We start from the raw sequence: 14,155 nt of genomic DNA, 5'->3' as shown, positions 1-14,155 counted from the left end.
TGATGATCAGGGAGAGGAATATCTGAGAGAGAACCCGTGGTGGCCTGTAGGCAGAGAAGAAGCTGGGAGGGGAAGACCCATGCACAGAGAAAGGAAAGGAAAGACAAGAGGGGCGTCTGGAGGGGTAATAGGAAACACGTCACACAGGAGAGTGAGGACTTGGATAAGATACAGAGAGTTTAGTTAGGGTATAGTGAGAAGCCATCAAGGCATTTGAGACTGGCCAGTGACCTGAACCAATGCGGTGTGGGTTGAAAAGCTGAGGAATTGGGCCAGCATGATATTGGGCTCTGTGGGTAACGGTGCTTGCCGAGGAAGACTGCCTGCTGACTTGAGTTCCATCCTTGGGACCAATGTAAAAGTGGAAAAACCAGTTCTATGAAATTTTCCTTTAACTTAAAACACACACACTATAGCAGGGGCTACCTCACGTTATGTACACATACATGTAATAATAATTTTTTAAAGTGTTTAAAGGCTACAGACAGTTTGGGTGGAGATCTAAGTTCTAAGTTCCATCATTTATCAAAGGTGTGACCTTGAATAAATTTATTAATCTTTCTGTGCTCTACAAAATTGAGGTAGATTTTTTCATGGAGTTATGGAAATTTTAAAGAAGAAGAAGAAAAAAGATCTCTCTCCTTTCCCTTTCTTACTCTGTGTGTGTGTGTGTGTGTGTGTGTGTGTGTGTGTGTGTAGCAGATAGCTAACTAGGATAAATACAGTAGTTGAGCTAGTTTTTGGCAAATATCAAATACCTAAGAACTATACAGTGTTATTATTAATTTATACTGTTGTTGTTACAGAGTCTTGTTTTGTAGTTAAGGTTGGCTACTCAGTCCTCCTGACTCAACCTCCTGAGTGCTGTGATTACAGGCATATGCTCCCAAGATGGTTAAGCACACAACTTTTCTTCTTTCTTTCTTTCTTCTTTCTTTCTTTCTTTCTTTTTTTTTCTCCTTCAAAACAAGGTTTCTCTGTGTAACCTTGGCTGTCCTGGAACTTGCTCTGTAGACCAGGCTGGCTTCAAAAGAGATCTACCTGCCTCTGCCTCCTTTATTCTGGGATTAAAGGCATGTGCCAGCCACCACAACCATTTTTAAATTAAACCATTTTAAATGGTTGGCCTATTTTTCAAAGTTCTTCTGGCGATTATACAGAGAACAGGTGTGTGGGAAATGAAGAGGAGGAGTGCCTGAGGGGAGCCAGCTATACAGAGAATGAGTATTCTGAAATGGTGTGGTATTAAGGTGCTAGTGGAGGCAGACAGGCATGTCTAATTGGACGTAATTTAGAAGTGAAATGTTGATTTTGCAGGTAGGTTGGGTATTGTAATTGAGGAAAATAGAGGAATGAAGAACAACCTTACAGGGTTCTGGCTAAAGCAAGGAAGCAAATGACTGACATTTACTTGGAGGAGGGATCCTGGGAGGAGTAGGTCTGTAGAGAAATGAGAAGTTCTATTTTAGACATCTTAAACTTGAGGGTCCATGAGAAATATATGTGGATGTCAGCACACAGTAGGTCATAAGTTTTGAAACCAGGGAAGTCCGGGGTGAAGGTATGAATTTTGAAATCATTAGCAAGTCAGCATTTGAAAATAGAAATAGTTGAGACTCTATGAAGACAGACAGAAGACAGACGGGAGCCATGAAGAGGCCAAGGAATGGTAAATTTTAGGATCGGCAAATAGAAAAGGGGAATAAGAAGCTGTGAAAGGAGAAAAGTGAGAGGCGGCTGCTATCAGAAACAAGAGTGGAAAAGTTTCAAGAACAGTGTCAGCTGATGTAGCAAGGGACCAAAGCGGTGAGAACACCACAGAGGAGGTTCCTTCATGGTGAGGGCCTAAATAAGAACCACAATGAACAGGCCCTTTCTCTGCGTGCTTCCCCACACTGTGGCGTGAGCTGCTCTGCTCCACTGCACTGTCCTCCACTATAACGAACTCTAACGAGACCCTGAAACCTTGGGCCAACATAAATAATCCTCCTGCCCTTAAAAACAAACAAAAAAGGCACCAGTGAGATGGCTCAGTGGGTAAAGGTGCTTGTCATCAAGTCTGATGTCCTTGGTTAGATCCTGGGGCCCACGTAGTGGCAGGAGAGAACCAGTTCGGAAGACTTGGGTACTAGGATGAATCAGAGGTGACAGCACATGACAGCACATGTGTTAAAAATGAAACAGTGCACAGAAAACAGGCATAACTCCCACAGTTGGATGACACACAGATTTGTGGAACATTCTATGCACCTTTTGCAAGGATTTGAATTTGGGAACAATATTAACTTTTACATATTCAAAGTGAAAAATAAATCAACAAGAAGGGGTATCTTAAGCCAGTATGGTGGCACACATCTTTAGTCCCAAAACTCAGCAGGCAGCTCTTTGTGAGTTAGAGGCCAGCCTGGTCTACATAGTAAATTTGGGGACAGCCAGTATTACATGGTGAGACCTTGTCAAAAAGAATATATATCTTGAAACTGAATATCAACAAAAACAAATGAATTTGACTACATTTAAGTACGTGATACAATGGCTTTGAAGGGAAGAAAGACCAATCCATGATTTTTTTTTAATGCAGTACTTTCAATATATACACACCTATACTCTAAAAACAAAGCAAAACTGCAAGAAAATCCTAAACCCTATTTAGTGGGCTATTTTGGTAATGGAATCAATGCAGCAATCTGAAACTATTTTGTGTGTTACAACATTGAGTATACAAAGGAAGACACTGGTGTCGTTGGGAGCCAGAGTTGTGGGAAAAAAGAGATGCAAATAAAGAAAAAACCCTAAGGGGCTAGAATTAGAAGTACCAGCAATGGATTCATGACTAAACACAGTTAACTAAATTAAACTGCCATTTCAACCCCCTTAGCATTGTTTGTTAAAAAGGGCTTACAAGCAATTTATACACTCAGTAGCAATGAGCATATTTGGTGCCCAGATCTTGGTTTCTAAACATCCATTCCCGACCATACAGAAAGTTCTTGGGAGAAATGGCTGACACTGACTTCCAGAAATAGCCAGTGGAAGTACAAAATGAACCTGGGACAACTTATTAAGAAAGCAAGGAGGTGCTGAGATCGAAAGGAGACGGAAAGTAGCTTGAAGGGGTTCTCACTACTCAACATTGGGACAAGTTAAATAATAAAAATGCAGAGACAGTGATAGATTATAGCCTAGTAAATAAAAGAAGAGTCCACATGTTTATACTGATGGCCATATATAAGCATATAAATACATGAGGCCTGGTGCTGCATACCTGTAACCCCAGCACTCTGAAGATGAAGGCTGGAGGGAGGGTCAACAGCTGAAGGTCATTTTCAGTTATGTAATACATTTGAAGCCAGCATGGGCCACATGAAACCCGAGGGTGGGGGAGTGAGAAGACTACCTTACTTATAGTAAAATGCCACCTAAAATTGTAAAGGAAATGACAATGTTACAAAGTGTCTGTTACCCAGGTGTGGTGGGGCAATCACAGCACTTCATAGTCAACCATACTCAGGCAGTGTTACCGACTGTCCGGCATCTCAAAAGAAAATATCAATCTAATTACACAAAAGCACAAGACAAACTCCAATAGAGTTTTCTGACACTGGGGCAAAGTATTGGGGTGTGGTGGTGCTTGGCTTTAATCTCAGCATTTGGGAGATAGTGAAGGAGAACTGAAAGCTCAAGGTAACGCTGTCTCAAAGACACAGAATTAATAAAATCAAAACCGCGATATAGCATGAATAATAGTGGAAGACTAAAGATTCTACTCTAGCTTAAAGACAACTGAGGAATTGCACTGTTTAAATGTAGTGCACGGTGTCGGTTGGGCACTAACTCAGACACTAGCTGAGGTCTAGACTGCTAATAGAACGTTAAGGGGGCAATTAGGAAACTTAGAGTAAGTGGTTTAGTTTGTGTCTCTGTTGCTGTTACAAAACACTAACCAAAAGCAACGTGGGGGAGGAAAAGGTTTGCTTCAGCTTATGGGTCCTAGTCCATTCCTGAAGGAACTCAGAGCAGGAGTACGGAACAGGAACCCGAAGCACGGAACGCGAAGGAGATGGTGCGCCTTTTGGTTCGCTTTTCTCTAGTTTGCTCCGCCAACTTTCAAAAGCTTAAAAACAAGTTAAATTGTTTCTTATCCCAAAAGGGAAAAACCAGGCCCAGTCGGATCAAAGCAAACCCGCAACGTAACAGTGAAAGTTACTTAGTGTCTGGAACTCAAATCAAGATTTTCTGGGCTCCAAAGACCTTGGGCAGTCCCAGTCCTTCAGCTCTGATACCAGCAGCACACACAGCTTAATTTTCCTGGTAGGCTCAGGCTTGTTCCACTCCATGCTTGCTGCTATCCTGAGGGATGGTCACCCCATGATCCTTCAACCACTGCCTTCCCTGGTCTCTCAAGGAACTTTGACATTTCCCATGGTGCCAGGCTCTAGCTTCTCTCCATGACGCCCCACCCCTCAGTCCCGGAGTTTCCTCACAGCTGAGGATGTACCTTTACCAGCGGCATCTCCTGGCCTCTTTTGTTGAGATTGTTGACCCTGTCACACAGTACCAAGCCTCAGCTGTTGTCCATTACTGCTTCAAACTTTCAAAGCGAGTACCGTGTGGGAAGCTCTTACACACTGTTTACCAAGTTCTACTGCAAGCTTGATACGCAGCCTTGCTCCCTGACTGGACCTGAGCTTCTGTGTTACCCTGAGGAACCGCTTCCTAGAAGATTTCACCTCAGTGATGTTTGTCTCCTGTTAATCACAGATGATTTTCTAGCCCCAGCTAACTAGTATCCATCGTCCCTTTAAAGGAAGGGTTTCACTTCCACCTTTTCTTTTTTTAGACACCGTCTGTCTGTGTAGCCCCAGCTGGAACTCAAGGAGATGTGCCGGTCCCTGTCTTCTGCGGTCTTCCGCTGGGATTTTAGTCTTGCGCCATCATGCCCAGCTGCTTCCACAGATTCTTAATTCAAATATGTCACATGAACATCCATGTTAAAATCTTGGAGGGGGGTCTCAAGCTTTCCTCTGTAATTTCACAAACAAGACCTCCATCTGCTTTTCTCTTGACATTCTTACCACCCATGGTTTTTCCAGCCCAAAGCTCCAAAAGCCTTCCACAATCTTCCTCCAAAACAACACGGTTGGGTTCATCAGAGCAAGATCTCATTCTCTAGAACCATTTTCTTTTTGTCCTCATTTGGTTTCTTTTGCTGTGATAAATGCCATAATGGCCAAAAAGCAACTTGAGAGAGAAAAGAGTTTGCTTCGGCTGACAGGTCCCAGTCTATCACTGAAGGAAATCAGGCCGGAGCACAAGGCAGGAACCTGAAGCAGAAACAGACACAGAGTCCACCAGGAAAAGGGTGTACTGGCTTGCTCAGCTACCTTTCTTATGCAGTCCAAGCCCATTTGCTCAGAGATAGGACTGAGCACAGGGGGATGCTCCCCCCACATCAATCAGCAATGAAGAAAATACCTCACAGACTTACCCACAGGCCAGTCCGATGGAGGCAATTCCTCAATAGAAATTCCCCCTTCCCAGGTATGTTTAGATTTATGTCGAGTTGATTAAAACTAGCCAGCACAGTAAGGCCATGCATAATTATAACAATTTAAAATTTTCTGAATTTGATCATAATTTTAGGTGGCTCTATAGATATATGAAAGAATGTCTTTGTTCTTAGAAAATACAACAGAAGAAAAGACAAATAGTAATGGGGGTGTGATTCAGTTGGTAGAATGTCTGCTTAGCATGCACAAAGCCCCGTGACTGATCTTCACCACTGCACTAAAACAGACATGGTGTGTACTGGGCATCCCAACATTCTGCAGATGGAGGCAGGAGGACCAGAGCTTCAAAGCCATCCTCAGCTACACAGCAAGTTCAAGGCCACTCTGGACTACAGTAGACCCTGCCTGGAACAAACAAAAACTTGACAATAAAAAAGAGAATATACACTGAGTAAGGGTTGGAGTGCAACTCAGTTGTAGGATGCTTGCCAGCAAGCACAAAGACCTGGGTTCAGTCCCCAGCACCATAAGACAAAGAGAAAAAGCCATGAGGAAAAGCAAAGAAATGAACCCAGAGTGAGAGTCGATGGTCATACAACAGTCAAATAGCTCTCTAAAGGTACGGTCTGAATGTCTTGGCACATGCAGGAGAACCACAGGTTTTTGTGTCTTGTGTTTTTGTTTTTAATCAAGACAGGGTTTCTCTGTTGCTTTGGAGTCTGTCCTGGAATTTGCTCTGTAGACCAGGCTGGCCTCAAACTCACAGAGATCCGCCTGCCTCTGCCTCCCAAGTGCTGGGATTAAATTCACTGCCTTAATATCTACTCTTATTTCTTTATCTGCCTCCCGAGTGCTGGGGTTAAAGGCGTGCACCACCACCAATTGGTGAGCATCACAGATTTAAAGTCGTAGAAAACGTATTAAGATCCTGCCCTTGTCATAAGATAGAAAGAAGTACATAGATAAACAGTAAAACAGGTTTGATCACTATGAAAACCAGGTTCTTCTCAGACCTTTCTTTTCTCACTCCTGTCTTTGCTCTTTTCTCCTTTTTCTTTTCCTCTTCTTGGGTACTGTCTCTGTGTGTGCATGTTTGGATACATATGTTTGCCTGTGCAAGTATATGTGGATAAACTGGCCATTGTGGGACCCTCCTGCCTCTGCTTCCTGGCATTGAGATTACGGCTACATATCACTGTGCCTGGCTTTCATGCAGGCTCTGAGGATTTGAACTGGGTTCTCATGTTTGCATGGCAAGCACCTTTTCCACTGAGCCATCTAAATCCTGAACTCTTTTTTTTTAAGAAGTATCTCATCAGGCACAGTCTGGCTTTAACTGAACTCTTTAGGTAGGGAGGATGACCTTGAATTACTGTAGACCTTCCTGTCTCCTTCCTCCCAAATATTGGAATTACAGGCATGTGCCACCATGTCAATCAAGCCCTCTTTGAAAAGGCAGAGAGGGGAGAAAGAGCCCTTAAGTCCTTTGATTTGCTTGTCTTTCTATAGGCACCATTAGTTCCTTCGAAGACATATTTTATGTTTGTGAAACCAGAAGACATTTGGACCACCACCACTTGAGGGCAGTGCTAAATGATGCTGCATCTTCCTGGTTTTACTGTTTCATCTGCTGAACAGAACAACCAGAAGAATCAGGACAATTAGACAGTGCTAGTGAGGTCTAGAGACGAGACTCAGCTGGGAAAGAACTTGCCTGCTGTGCGTGAAGCCCGGGTTACAGTGCAGGATGATTCACGCCTGTAATCCTAGCACTTGAGAAATAGAGGTAGGAATATCAGAAGTTCAGGTCATTCTCAGCTACATATTGAGTTCGAGACCAGTCTGATCTACAGAGGAAACCTCTATCTAAAACAAAACAAAACAAAACAAAACCAGAAAAGAAAATCCTAATGTTGCCTAGGAATTATGCTACATTGACAAGTCCATCTGCTTTCCCTAAACACTTGTTGCATAGCTGCTCATAACTGTTGTCAAGATTTTTCATTTTCATATCTTATTCTCATTTTTATGTTCCCCCTTGTTTTCTTCTCAAAGCTTATGACATTTTTTCACTCCTTATTTTATATTATAAACCAGTACTCCATTCTTTTAAAATCCATTATACAAAGTAAAGGGTCTCATTACACACTTCATTCTTTTTTATTGTTAAATAACATTTCATGGTATGAAGACATACAGGTGTTTTTAATGGGTGTGGTGGTGCATGCCTATAATCCAAGTAAGTGCTTGGGAAAAAAATCAGGAGAATCAAGAGTTCAAGGTCACCCTCAGCTATAGTAATAATAATAATATTATTATTGTTACTATTATTATATTGTAATTTTTCTTTTGGTTTTTTGAGAAGGTTTCTCTGTGTAGTTTTGGAGCTTTAGAACCTGTTCTGGAATGTAACATGAGGGGGTCTGCTTGTAACACGAGGGCTGGCTTGTTGGGGTTTCTGTCCCGCCTGATACCCCAGCCATTTAGTCCCAGAGAAAATCACACAGAGAATCTGCATTAATTATAAACTGATTGGCCCATTAGCTCAGGCTTCTTATTAGCCCTTGCAATGTATATTAACCCATTATTCTTATCTATGTTAGCCACTTGGCTCGGTACCTTTCTCAGCCGGGCAGATTACACCTTGCTTCTTCCGTGGTCTGGGCAGGAGTAGGAGGAATGGGCTTCCTCCTTCCCAGAATTCTCCTGTTCTCATCACCTGGCCTCTACATCCTGTCTGGTTGACCTGCCTATACTTCCTGCCTGGCCAATCAGCATTTATTTAAAACAGAATACAGACAATTCTCCCACACCTCCGGAACTAGCTCTGTAGACCAGGCTGGCCTTTAACTCAAAGAGATCCATCTGCCTCTTCCTCCTGAGTGCTGGGACTAAAGGTGTGCACCACCACCACCTGGCTATATTATAATTTATCCTATTAGTAGTATATCATTATTAGAGGCCAGCCCTGAAGACATGAGACCTTGCTTCAAACAAAACAAAAAGCCCTAGACATCAAAATGTATTTATCTGTTTACAAGTTAGTGGGCAATTGACAATCATGAATAATACTATTACGAGCATTCATAAAGAAGCTTTTTGTGCAGACAAAAATTTTTGGTTCTTTTGGCTATGTATCTAAGAGTAGGGTTGTTTTGGCATATGTTAACTCTCCGTGTAACTTTTTAAGGAACTGAAAAGCTGTTTTCTATTGATTGTACCATTTCACCAGCAACATGTGAGGATTCTAGTAACTTTTAAAGGCTATTTTATTCATGCATTAATGGTATATAGGGGTGTGTGTGTGTGTGTGTGTGTGTGAGAGAGAGAGAGAGAGAGAGAAAGAGAGAGAGAGAGAGAACAACTACTGGAAGTGGGTGGGTTCAGGGGACTGAATTCAGTCCTCTGTAGCAAATGTTTTACAGCTGCTGAGCCATCTCACTGACCTGAGGGTTCTAGTTTTTTCATGTCTCTGCCAAAATTGGATAACAAAATAATGTTGACTATTCTTTTCATATGAAGATACTGAGTGGTTTCCCATTTTAAAAATATGTAGCAAATTTAAAGGGTATACAGCAGTATCTCACAGTATCTCACTGCAGCTTTGATTTGTATTTCCCTGATGACTAATGGTGTTGGTTTAATGTTTGATTTTAGTTTTTATTTTTTGCCAGTTGTATATCTATAAGTCAGGGTTTCTCTGTATAACACCCCTGACTGTCCTGGAACTCACTTTGTAGACAAGACTGGCCTCGAATTCACAGAGATCCACCTGCCTTGCCTCTGCCTCCCAAGTGCTGGGTTAATCCACCACCTGGCCCATTTTACTTTTTCAAGAGGTAGCCTAGGTTCCTCGGTCTGACTCAAGCTCTTGGGCTGGATGGGTATACACACTCATCATACTTGCTCCATTTAACAGTCATTTTCACGTGAAACCTTACTGTTTTACTCAAACTGGTCTCAAACTCCTGGGCTCAACTGATGCCCTCACCTCTGCTTCCCAAATGCTGATACCCTCAGTGTGTGCCACCACACCTAGCTACTATAGTTTTCTTTTTTTGAGACAGGATCTCATGTATCCCATGCTGGTGCTGTGGGATAATGCTCTTGTACATTGTAAAGATTTGTCACTCATATTGGTTTAATAAAATGCTGATTGGCCTGTAGCCAGGTAGGAAGTATAGGCAGGGCAACCAGACTAGGAGAATTCTGAGAAGAGGAAAGGCAGAGAGTCAGTCACCAATCAAATGCAGAGGAAGCAATATGAGCATGCCTCACTGAGTAAGGTACCAAGCCAAGTGGCTAAATATAGATAAGAATTATGGGTTAATTTAAGTTGTAAGAGCTAGGTAATAATAAGCCTGAGCTAGTAGGACAATTTATAATTAATATGAGCCTCTGGGGTGTTTCTTTGGGACTGAATGGCTGCAGGACCAGTGGGACAGAAACTTCTGTCTATATGCTGGCCTGCAACTGAGGGTGACCTTAAACTTTGGATTTTCCTGACTCTACTATTCCTGAGTGCTGGAATTACCACACCCAGCTTGTGTAGCACTGGGGATTGAATTCAGAGCTTGTACATGATAGGCAAGCACTTTACCAACACCCTAACCCTATTAATTAAAAAACATTACATTTTAAAATGTGTATGCTTGTGTGCACACGTGTGTAAAATCAGGGGACAAACTATGGGTGTAGGTTCTCTGCTGCCAATGTGTGGGATTCATGAATTCACCTCAGGTTGTTAGCCTTAGCAACAGGCACCTTTACTAGCCAAAAGCCATGGACTTTTGTATTTTAATTTTGCATCCTGGTAGTTTGCTATAAGTGTCTATCAAATCTAATGGCAAAAATAACCCCGTAGGGTCTTCTAGATGTAGGACCACGCAATCTATAAGCAGGGAGACTTTGACTTCAGCCTTCCTTGCTTGCATCCTGTTTCTTTCTTTCGCAGTACTGCTTTAACCAACAGAGGAAGCACTCTGCAGAATAGGAGTGGAGAGCACAAGGCCCTTGGCTCACTCTTGGTTTAGAGGACATGCTTTCTGCTTTCCCCCCATTTTGTATAATCTTGGCCCTATGTGTCTGACAGAGCTATATAGGTTGAACTTTTTATTCCCATTTTCTTCAGGGATTTTATTATAAGGAGATACGGAACACTGTCAAAGCCCATTTTTTTTGCATCAATTCTGACTATGTGGCTTCTATTCTTAATGCCTATTTATGCGCTGTATTACATTTATCTACTTATTTATCTATTATCTATTTTGTTTATTTGAGGCAGTCTTGTGTAGCTCATGCTTGCCTCTTATCAACTGTGTATCCAAAGATGACCTTGAACTCATGGCACTCCTGCTTCCTCCTCCCAAGTGCCAGAATCACAGATACGTCATACTATGCCTGGCTTTATTTGGATTTTTTTGAGGCAGGGTCTCATGCTGTTTCACCTGGTCTGAAACTCTCTATCCAACTGAAGATAGCCTTGAATTCCTTTGCTCATCTTCCTGTCTCTATCCCCCAGGTGCTGAGATTATATGTGTACCACCATGTCCAGTTGAACTGGTTTATTCTAATAGTGTGGATGAATATATGTTTTGTGTTCATCTGTATGTGGATGTATGTGTGTGCATACATGTTGATTTCAGTTAAGTTGTGCTCTACTTAATTTTCTAAGCTGGCTTTATCGTATGTGTGCCCATCTTAACGTAGAAAGTGCATACTTCAGGCTCCAGGAGAGCCTTTGTCTCCAAGTAATAGTTGGAGCACGATAGAGGAGGACACCATCCTAGTTTCTGTGCACAAGCACATACATGTGTGCATACGCTCAACATACAGGCAGACAAATACACCTTTAAAAAGGAACTAGATTTGAAAATGCCAGCAACATAAAGCAGTAGGTACCATTTTTGCTCCCAGTGATGATTTTTGTTTATCTGGTTTAATTTTAATACACCAGAATCTCTAGAGACTCAATTCTTGAAAACCTGTCCCAGCTTACTCCTGATTCTGTTAGTTCTTCATTTTATCAAACACCTCAGCATAGTCAGAATGAACTTGTTTTTCCGTACTTTGTAGACGTCCTTTACCTCTAAAGACCTGACCTCCACCGTAAGCCAGGTATTACAGGGTCAATGAAAAGTCCCTGTTTGTTATTTTTAAAATGTTAAATTTTTGTGAATGGGTCTTTTGCCTGCATGTATGTCTGTGCACTGTGTGCATTCGGTGTCTTTGGAGGCCAGAAGATATTGTCAGCTTCCCCAGAGACTGGAGTCCACTGTGGGGATTATCTGGATCTAACCAGGGTCCCCTGGAAGAGCAGCAAGTATTCTTAACCGCTGAGCCATTGCTCCAGCCCCAGGTTTTGTCTTTTGTTTGTTTAAGGTTTTGTCTTTTGTTTTATTTATTTTATGTGTATGAATGTTTTGTCTGCACCTGTCAGTGTACTACATACACTGTGGAGGCCAGAACAGGGCGTCAGATCCTTTGGGACTGGAGTTAGAGGTGCTTGTGAGCCGCCTGATGTGGGTGCTGGAAACCAAACTTGGGTCCTCAGCAAGAGCCGTAAATGTTCTTGACAGTCCCCTCCCACTACCCTGTAGGTTTTAAATAGGGAAAGTATAAGACCAGAATGATGTTTTCAGAAGATCATGGTGTGGCAAAGGACATGAGCACAGAAAGGAGCATTAGTTAAGATGCTGGTCCAGGAGAAAGAGGGCAGCCAGGGAAAGAGGGAGGAGCTATCAGATATGGAAGAGCTGTGAAAATAAAGCTAGAACTTTGGATACATACTGGAGACTTAGTTACCAGAACTTGCTGATAGACTGGGCTTAGGCTGTGAGAGAAAGCACAGAATTTCAGGGAGAAAAGGATCAGGAGCCTGGACAAAGCAGGCTTTATCTGTGTTGTAATGTGAGATAATCAATATACAGTCATGGTTTTAAGCTAAGACACAACCGTGATTATGGCTTTAAAAGACCTTTGACTGAAAGAGCTGTCTATTTTCATTATGCATGTTTAAGAAGGGTGTTTTCATTTTCTTCCCTGCTACATGAACCAACATTGTCATCATTTGAAAAGCACCTGGCACTGAGCTCGGCTCTTTTACAGAAATCACTGGGTTTTCCCCCCAAACCCCAAGAAAAATATCCTTGCTTGTGATTTAACTAAGGTTATAGACAGTAAGGGACTGAGCTGAGATTTGAAGTCAGACTTGCCTTTGAAACTTATGCTTTTCTCACTGTACTGACTCAAAGGTACAACATCAGAAACACACTAAACTCTCAAAATTTGGCCTTTCTCTCTGTCTCTTTCTTTCTTGACAGGGATGTATGTATCATAGGCTGGCTTTGAACTCTTTGTCACTGAGTCTGAGTGCTTGAACATCTGATCTACCTCCCAATTGCTGGTATGTTGGGGAATGTTATTTTAACGTGTGTGACTTTTGGTTACGCTGCATTTGTCCAACCCTGTGAAGCTGTGTTACCGTGCCTGTCTAAAACCCCTGATGGTCTAATAAAGAGCTGAGCAGCCAATAACAAGGCAGGAGCAAGGATAGGCAGGGATGGCAGAGAGTATAAATAGAAGAACAGAGGAAGGAACAGAGTAACAAGAGAACAAGGAGAGGAGGACATCAGGGGCCAGCCACCCAGACATCCAGACACCCAGCCACCCAGCAACCCAGACATCCAGCCACCCAGACACCCAGACACCCAGCCACCCAGTCACCAAGACACCCAGCCACCCAGCCACCCAGATATCCAGACACCCAGACACCCAGACACCCAGACATCCAGACATCCAGACACCCAGACACCCAGCCACCCAGCCACCCAGCCAGCCTCGGAGTAAGAAGGAAAGTAAGATATACAGAAATAAGAAAGATAAAAGCCCAGAGGGAAAAGGCAGATGAGATAACTTAAGTAAAGCCGGCAAGAAAACAAGCCAAACTAAGGCCGGGCATTCATAACTAAGAATAAGCCTCTGTGTATGATTTATTTGGGAGGTGGATGGTAGCGCCCCCCCAAAAAAAGTCAAAAGAGTAAAATGTTACATTTCATTGGAATTATAGGTTTATACCACTATGCCTAGTTTCATATATTTCTTGTGATACAGCCTGGGGCTTCAAACATACTAGGCAAGCACTCTGCCAACTGGGCTACATCTCCAGTCCTCTTCAAACTTTTGCCCTCAACACTTTAAGTTTTGTTGATTTTCATGTGTCCTACTTTAGAGCCCAAGGCTGGGAAGCTAGACAGCTTTGTTCTGTTTGTAGCCTGTCCTCTGACTTGCCTTGTGATTGAAGACAAGCCTCTTCATTTGATGGTGCCTTGGCATTCACACATGTTGAGAAGGGCTAGTAATTACTTATGGAGAAAAAAGCTTTGAAATCTGTAGATGAAAGGACCTGCAGCCACGAGTACAAATATTTTCTTTCTCAGGGTACTCTTTTTGATTTCTTGTGGTTTCCAGGACCTTACATAAGAGAGGGAAATGAAAGGAAGGAACTAGGGCAAGCATAAAACTGCAGTTGCTGTCTCACTAAGAGCCAATGTCACTTTGGGAGCAACAACTGAATAATTTCCCTAACTCTAGGGTATTTAACAAATATCACTAATGGATGAAAAAAATATGAAAAAAATCGTTAA

Source organism: Myodes glareolus, chromosome 3 (genome assembly GCF_982192425.1).
Source record: "Myodes glareolus chromosome 3, mMyoGla1.1, whole genome shotgun sequence".
Lineage (NCBI taxonomy): Eukaryota > Metazoa > Chordata > Mammalia > Rodentia > Cricetidae > Myodes > Myodes glareolus.
The sequence above is the reverse complement of the archived record's forward strand: the minus strand, read 5'-3'. Positions refer to the sequence as shown.